Source organism: Rhinopithecus bieti, unplaced genomic scaffold (genome assembly GCF_001698545.2).
Source record: "Rhinopithecus bieti isolate Rb0 unplaced genomic scaffold, ASM169854v2 scaffold_12003, whole genome shotgun sequence".
In the NCBI taxonomy this organism is placed as follows: domain Eukaryota; kingdom Metazoa; phylum Chordata; class Mammalia; order Primates; family Cercopithecidae; genus Rhinopithecus; species Rhinopithecus bieti.
In genome coordinates, this window is record NW_016807365.1 from 2,256,822 (window position 1) to 2,266,190 (window position 9,369).

Below are 9,369 nucleotides of genomic sequence, written 5' to 3' on the forward strand. Positions count from 1 at the left end.
TGATATAAATGACGAATTGATGGGTGCTGACGAGTTGATGGGTGCAGCACACCAACATGGCACAAGTATACATATGTAACAAACCTGCACATTATGCACATGTACCCTAGAACTTAAAGTATAATAAAGAAAAGTAAAAAAATAAAAAATAATAAAAAAAATTAAAGAAAAAAAACAATGTAACTAAAAGAGTATTAGTGGATTGTTTGTAAATCAAGGGACAAATGCTTGAGCTGATGGATACCCCATTTACCCTCATGTGGCCACCATGCATTGCATGCCTGTATCAAAATATCTCATGTAACCTATAAATATATACGCCTAGGAACCCACAAAGATTAAAAAGAAAACAATAAGTAAAGAAAAGAAAAAAACAATTTAAAATACAAAATTTAAAAATACAGTATTACGAGTCTTTAAATAGTATTGACATTGTATTAGGTATCATAAGTAATCTGGAGATGATTTAAATATACAGGGGCCTGCTGGGTGTAACGGCTCACACCTGTATTCCCAGCAGTTTGGGAGGCTGAGGCAGGTGGATCACCTGAGGTCAGGAGTTCGAGACCAGCCTGGCCAAAATGGTGAAACCCATCTCTACTAAAAATACAAACATTAGCTGGGTGCGGTGATCGGCGCCTGCCTCTCGGGAGGCAGAGGTAGGAAAATTGCTTGAACCTGGGAGGTGAAAGTTGCGGTGACCCGAGATCATGCCACTGCACTCGAGCCTGAGCAAAGGAGAGAGACTCAGTCCCCCCCAAAAATAAAATACATAAACAGGGGTTGTGTGTAGGCTTCATGCACATACTGTGCTATTTTATATACAGAAATTGAGCATCCATGGATTTTGATAACTTCAGGGGTTCTGGAACTGATCCACTGTGGACACTGGGGGAAAACTGGACAGAGATAACTAAGTCTAGTGAACAGTTACTCTGTTATTAAAAAAGCCAAAGATCCCTTGAAAATTATATTTTTCTCATTTTTTTAAAGGGAACCATGTTTGACGTTAGAATATTCTTGTTTACATTTAAGTAATACTATTTACTTGTGGTTTATTGCAAGTCATTTGCTTCATGTCAGTTTTGTCCATTGTTCAATGGAGATTATAAAACTTATCTATATAAGATATACAGTGTTGATCTAGGGATTAACAATACATACATATACAGTCAAGCCACAAACAAAAAATAGGAAACAGGCTATCAGTTTCTTTTAATAGGCCAGTTCAAAAAATCACTTTTAAGCAACTTTCCTTTGGAGGAAAATAGCTAAAAATAAAATAATATAATTTTACATCTGTTTTTCAGGTATGTTTTCTGTATCATGCTTAATGTTCTATAAATGTGACTTTCCTCTAATTCTTCCTACTTTAGTTCTTCATAATTCACTCAGAGGAAAAAGCAGTAATATATATCTGTACATCATGCACAAGTGTGTGATAGTGGGTGATTACAATTTGAGATTATTAAAAAAACAAAATATATAGAGTAAGCTATAAGTTTATTTCACTTCATAAACATTGTTTAGTATTTTTATACTACCAAAACAAGTTTGTGGAAACATGTGACTGTTACACAAATTAGAAATCCCTGGGTACCTGTGATGAAATGGCTTAGAGTAGGTGTTCAGGGACTGTTTCATTTTGGTCCACTATTTTCAAATGGATCAGTAATCTTATATTTTTCATGATTATGTCATAAGAGCAGTCAACGTTTTTTAAAACTGCAGAATACCGGTCTACTTTGTAAAATCCAATATATCGGCAGCAGGACTAGCCTGAAGAATGAGCGGAGTCATTATGACGAGTTGTGAGGGCACATGTGCAGCCTTTTAACTTCTGATATTTTTTTGGGCCGTGAGATGTATTGCTCATCATTAAATCATTAATACATTTCAAGTCTTAACGTGTGCATTGTCTCCTCAATGTTACCTCCTAAAATGTAAATTTCTGTAAACCTAATAACTGAGTGTTTCAATTAAGATCATTTTGTTATTCACTCACTCATTCATTCATTCATTCATCCATCCATTCATTCATCCATCCATTCCTATTTGAGAGACACCACTCTGAGGGGGTGAGTGGAAGGAATTTGATTCATATATCAAGTTTCAATTGAATCACCTCTGCTGTGAGACTATTCACAGCTTCCACTTTCCAAAACTGATTTTCTAATCAATAACAACCTGCACTATTCATAACGATTTCAGTTTATGTTGAAGTTTTCCTACCATTAATACTATATGACCTTGATTTGGTGGCTTGTTTGTCTCTCATTAGAATTGGAGCTCTTCAGGAATGTGTTAGTGCCTAAATAGACCCCTCGATCGTGTAGTGCCTAGCACCTAGTATGCATTGTAGAATGTTAGCTGATTGGTCAATAAATGCATAATGCATAAATAATAGAAGATGAATGATAGGATATCCACCTTAAAGCCACTGCTTTCAGATACAGAGGCATAGTTTAAACATATATAAGTATTATATGACGGGACATTTGTGCCACAAGGAACAAGTCAGAGGAGGGTATTTCTGACTACATCCAGTGTAAGGAATGGTTCACAGTCAAGTCCTCATGAGCCTCATAATTATGATCTACAGAATTTTCACAAGTACTGCAGTACTTACACAAATTGAACAAATGTAAAATGTAGCTCATTGAAATTAAAAATGTTAGAAATTGATTTTATATAGATGTATTTCTTGATCTGATGTCTACTTATTTAGAAAACTTGTATTTGTATAGTTCAAAGGAGAATCAAAATAGTTTAAATTTTGAATCTTTATAAACACTTGTTTCTTTTCAATTACAATCTTTGGTCAACGGAAGGTAAATCAATTATATTTTCCAAAATAGGAGTGGAATTTACTATACAAATGAGTTTATTGTAGCTATTCAGCTTTTGATTCCAATAGAGATTCTGATTTACAATTTTTTAATTCAACTTTTGTTTTAGATTCAGCAAGTACATGTGCCAGTTTGCTACATGGTTAAATCGTGTGATGCTTAGGTTTGGGGTGTGAATGAGCCCATCACTGAGGTAGTGAGCTTAGTACCCAGTAGATAGCTTAGTTTATCAGCCACTTTTCTCCTATTGTCTCCTTCCTCTAGTAGTCTCTCGTATCTATTGTTTCCATCATTATGTCCACATGTACCCAATGTTTAGCTTCCACTTGTAAGTGAGAACCTGTAGTGTTTGGATTTCTATTTCTATGTTAATTTGCTTGGGATGATGGCCTTCAGCAACATCCGTGTTGCTGCAAAGAACATGATTTATTAATTTTTTATGAATGAGTAGTATTCCATGGTGTATATGTACCACGTTTTCTTTATCCAATCTACTGTGGATGAGAATTACACTGATTCCGTGTCTTTGTAATTATGAATAGTGCTGTAATGAATATATAAGTGCATGTGTCTTTTTTTTTTTTTTTTTTTTTTTTTTTTTTTTTTTTTAAAATTTTTTTTTTTTTTTTTTTTTTTTTTTTTTTTTTTTTTTTTTGTAGAACAATTTGTTTTATCTTGGGTATATACTCCGTAATGGGGTTGCTGATTTGAATGGTAGTTCTGTTTCTAGTTCTTTGAGAAATCTCCAAACTGCCTTCCACAGTGACTGAGCTAATTTACATTCTCACCAACAACGTATAAGATTCCCTTTTCTCCTCAGCCTCACCAACATCTGTTATGTTTTGACTTTTAACAATAGTCATCGGACTGATGAGAGAGCATCCCATTGTAATTTTGATTTGGATTTCTTTGATGATATGTTGTTGAATATTTTGTCATTTGTGGGTTGGTTGGCTGTTTATATGTCTTCTTTTGAAAAGTACCTGTTCATGTCCTTTGCCTACTTTTTAATAGGGTTGTTTTTTCCTTGTAAATTTGTTTAAATTTTTTTATAGATTCTGGATATTAGACTTCTGTCAGATGCAAAGTTTAAAAATATTTTCTCCCATTCTGCAGGTTGTCTGTTTACTGTGTTGATCTTTTTTAAAGTTTTTTTTTTTATATTGCTGTGCAAACTTGTTTAATTTAAATAGGTTCCAATTGTCAATTTTGCTTTTGTTGCAATTGATTTTGAGGATTTAGCCATAAACTGTTTTCCTAGCTTGATGTCAAAATGATGTCGCTTGGGTTTTGTCCGGGTTTTATAGTTTGAAGTATTACATTTAAATCTTTAATCCATCTTGAGTGAATTGAGTATACTTATTATATGGTGAAAGGTAGGGTTCCAGTTTCATTCTTCTGCATATGGCTAGCTAGTTTTTGAGTACCATATATTGAACATTACCCAATGTTCACTTTTATCAACTTTGTCACAGATCATATGATTGTAGGTGTGCAGCTTTCTGGGTTCTCTTTTCTGTTCCATACGTCTATGGATCTGTTTTTGTACCAATACCATGTGATTTGGAATGTTGTAGACTTATTGTATAGCTGAAGTCGGATAATGTGATGCCTCTGGCTTTTTTTCTTTTTGCTTAGCTTCCTTTAGCTATTCAGGCTAATTTTTTGTTCTATATTTTTGAATCTTATTTTTCTATTTCTGTTAAAAATGGCATTGGTAGTTTTACAAGAATGGCACTGAATCTGTAAATTGCATTGGGCAGTATGACCATGAATAATATTAATTCTTCCCTTCCATGAGCACGGAATGAATTTCTAATTGTATGTGTCATCTATTATTTCTTTCAGCAATATTGTGTAATTATTACAGAGATCTTTCACCTCTTTGTTTAGTGTATTCAGAGATGTTTTATTTTTATTGTGTATTGTAAATGTGATTGTGTTCTTGATTTGACTTTCCACTTGAACATTATAGAAATGCTACTGATTTTGTATGTTGAATTTTATTCTGAAACTTTACTGAAGTCATTTATCAGTTTCAGGAGCCTTTCAGCAGAGTCTTTGGGGTTTCCTGAGTGTAGAATCATATAGTCAGCAAAGATAAATAATCTGACTGCTTTTCATGTTTGGTTGTCTTTTATTACTTTCTCTTCTGTGATTGCTGTAAGATTTCCAGTACTATGTTGAATAGAAGTAGTGAGAGTGGGCATCCTTGCTTTGTTCCTGCTCTCAAGGGGTAGATCCAGCTTTTGCCCATTCCGTGTGATGTTGCCTATAGGTTTGTCATAGATGGCTTTTATTATTTTTAGGTATATTCCTGTGGTGACTCATTATTTGAGTATTTTTATCATGAAGGGGTATTAGATTTTATCAAAAGCTTTCTCTGCATCTATGGAGATGATCATAATTACATGGGTTTGTTTTTAATTTTGTTTATGTGGTGAATCACATTTATTGATTTGCACATGTTGAACTACTCTTGCATCTCAGAAATAAAAGCTACTTGATCATGGTATAGCTATTTGATGTGCTGATGGATTAGGTTTGCTAGTGTTTGGTTGGTGATTTTTGTGTCTATGTTCATCATGGATATTAGCCAGTAGTTTTTCTTTTTTTCATTGGTTATTTGCCAAGTTTTGGTATCAGGATGATTTTGGCTTCTTAGAATGAGTTAGAGAGGAGTTCCTCCTTAATTTTTTTTGTAATAGTGTCAGTAGAACTGGTATTAGCTCTTCTTTGTTTTTCCACTATAATTTGGCAGTGAATCCACCTGGTCAGGGACATTTGTTGGTTCACAGGGTTTTTTTTTTTTTTTTTTTTTGATTGATTCAATATGGGACTTCAGTATTTATTTGTTCAGAGTTGCAATTTCTTTGTGATTCAATTTGGGGAGGTTGTATGTTTTCATTAATGTATGTGTTTTGTCTAGATCTTTTAGTTTTTGTGCATCCAGTGTTCATAATATTCTCAGGATCTTTTCTGTTTCCGTGTGTTTGGCTGTAATGTCATCCTTGTTTCTGATTGTGCTTATTGGGATCTTTTTTTGTTTTGTTTTGTTAATCTAGCTAGAGGTTTATCTCTCTTGTTTATGCTTTCAAAGTCCCAACTTTTGGTTTTGTTGATCCCCTGTATGGATTATTGGGTCTCTACTTTATTCAGTTCTGCTCTGATTTTAGTTATTTCTTTCCTCTCATTAGCTTTAGGTTTAGACTGTTCCTTTTCTTCCGGTTTCCATAGGTGTAATGTTAGATCATTAATTTGAGGTTTTTCTAACTTCTTGTTTTTTTTTTTTTTTTTTTTTTTTTTTTTTGAGACGGAGTCTTGTTCTGTCGCCCGGGCTGGAGTGCAGTGGCCGGATCTCAGCTCACTGCAAGCTCCGCCTCCCGGGTTTACACCATTCTCCTGCCTCAGCCTCCCGAGTAGCTGGGACTACAGGCGCCCGCCACCTCGCCCTGCTAGTGTTTTTTTTTTTGTATTTTTTGGTAGAGACGGGGTTTCACCGTGTTAGCCGGAATAGTCTCGATCTCCTGACCTCGTGATCCGCCTGTCTCGGCCTCCCAAAGTGCTGGGATTACAGGCTTGAGCCACCGCGCCCGGCCTCTTTCTCACTTCTTGATGCAGACACTTAGTGCTATAAATGTTCCTCTTAACATTGTGTTTGCTGCATCTCAGAGATTTTGATATGTTGTGTGTCTTTATTTATTTTAAATAATTAAAAAAATTCCTTATTGTTTGTCCAAAAGTCCTTCAGGAGCAAGTTGTTTAATTTGCATGTCATTGTGTGGTTTTGGGAGATGTTCTTGGTATTGGTTTCTGGTTTTAATCCACTGTGGTTCAAGAGTGTAGTTGATATGATTTTAATTTTTTGTATTTATTGAGACTCGCTTTATGGCTGAGTGTGCGGTCACCCTTAGAGTATGTTCTGTGTGCAGATGAGAGGAATGTATATTCTGTGGTTGATGGGTAGAGTACTCTGTAACGTCTGCTAGGTCCAACTGGTGAAGTGTCAAATTTAAATCCAGGATTTTTTGTTATTTTGCAGTGATGATCTTTCTAATGTTGTCATTGATGCGTTGAGGTCTCCCACTGTTGTTTAGTGCCTAAGTCTTTTTATAGGTTTTGAAGTATATGTTTTATGAATTGGGTGCTCCAATATTGAGTGTGTGCATATTTAGGATAGTTAAGTTTACTTGTTGAGTTGAACCTTTTGTGATTATTTAATGACATTCTTTATCCTTTTTTAATTGTTGGTTTAAATTCTGTCCTATCTAACATAAGTGACTCTTGTTCTTTTTTGTTTTTCATTTGCATGATACATCTTCCTCCAACTCTTTACCTTGACCTATGGGTGTCGTTACATGGGAGTTCTGTCTCTTTAAGACAGCAGATGGATGAGTCTTTGTATTTTATACAACTTGCAAGTCTGTGCCTTCTAAGTGTGGTGTTTGGAACATGTAAATTCAAGGTTAATGTTGATATGTGACGTTTCATCCCATTGTGAAATTGCTAGCTGGTTGCTTTGTAGTTTCTATTGTATGGTTGTTTTATAGGGTCTGCAGACTACGTATTTTAATTGTGTTCTCATGGTGACAGAGGTTGTTCTTTCTTTTCCATGTTTAGGACTCCACTGAGGTTGCCTTGTAAGGCTGGTCTAGTGATTACAAATTCCCTTGTCAATTACTTGTCTAGAAAATATTTTATTCATCCCTTCCTTATAAAGCTAAGTTTGGAGGATTATGAAATTATTAGTTTAAGTTCTTTTAGAGTGTTGAAAATAAGTCTGTAATCCCTTCTGTCTTGCAAGATTTCTACTGAGAAGTCTCCTGCCAGCTTGATTGGGTTCCCTTTGTATTTGACTTAAATAATTTATGCCATTCAAACTTTGTGGCAAGAAGGAGCAAGTTTAAATAGTACTAAAAAATGGGTGAGATTAAATTCTTATGGAATGCTTTAATTGTTCATTAGCCTTCAACAGCTAAATGACCTGCACATTTTTATTATATATTTTTGTCATTCTGACCATGAAACTGACACCAGTTAACTGACTTGGAAGACCTAAACAAAATAGTGTCTTATTTTAAAATTGCTATGTTTATTATTACTATTTTAAACCATGTAGGTATTTCTTAAACCATGCAAAAATCTGCTAAAATCATTCTCTTAAGCATTTTCCTATAAGGTTAGTAGTTATGAAATAATTAATTTGTATTAAAATACAAAATGTTAAATTAATTTTCCAAATGTCAGAATGTTATAATGAGCAGTTTCTTTAGCAATAAGGGTTTGATATTCATATTTATAAAAATGATGGACAACGCCACATTAATCAGAAGAAAGACTGGTTTGTATGCCCAAGATTAGGGGCACTCAAACTTTGAAAGGCATAAAAACTTCCTATAGGAATTTTTTAAAGAAATACATGCCAGAATTTACACGAGAAATTTAAAAAGTGCTTCCAAAAGGCTAAGGAGTAGGTTAATCAACATTTTAAAACACTACATAGATAATTTTATTTTGCATTAAAACTTAACCATTGTGAAAAAGTATTAAACTTTTCAAATGTGTGTAAATCGACCAAGGCAATGTATGAATCAATGTTACACAATTTAATCTTAATTTTATTTTGATTAATTTAACTTAATTTGGCATGGTCTTAAGAAGGACTCATCAGGACTCATCCTTAAGAAGGACTTATCAGGGATAAGGGGAACTGCCAGATGCCTCTTGAAAGAGGAATATTTATTTATTTCATTATTTAGGCTTAAACAGGAACTGGTCTCAAGGCCAGAAACCAGAGAACTCCTTCACCTACTGTTCTTCTGAGGGAGGACTAGTGCCTCCAGGAGATGATTTTTTAAAGGGACTATTACTGGGCACATTGGGTAAGGAATCTAACCTGTTTCCTGACACTTTTAAGGGTCATAACCAGTAAATTAATCATCATGAGAAATTTTTGTAGGAATGCTTCTCCTTGAACTTTTATTTTTAATTTAATTATTCTGGGTTTTGTGGCGTGATACCATGAAATTAATATGATCAATTAATCTTGATTTATTTTTTTTTTCCTTTTCTGTATTCTTGCCAAACGTAACCCTGATTTCTTAATGTGAGAACAGTTGGACACTGCATTTTTAACTTGCCTTTACATTATTCTTGAATGCATAGTTTAGAGTGAACTGAAGAATATGGGTCAAGAAATTAAAATTTTCAACCGGGTGCGGTGACTCGCGCCTATAATCCCAGCACTTTTGGAGGCTGAGGCGAGTGGATCATAAGGTCAGGAGATCGAGACTATCCTGGCCAATATGGTGAAACCCCATCTCTACTAAAAATTACAAAAAAAATTAGCTGGGTGTGGTAGTGCACGCCTATAGTCCCTGCTACTCAGGAGGCTGAGACAGGAGAATCACTTAAACCCAGTAGGCAGAGGTTGCAGTGAGCTGAGATGTCACTCTACTCCAGCCTGGTGACAGGGTGAGACTGTCTCAAAGAAAATAAAAAAGAAAAGAAATTAAATTTT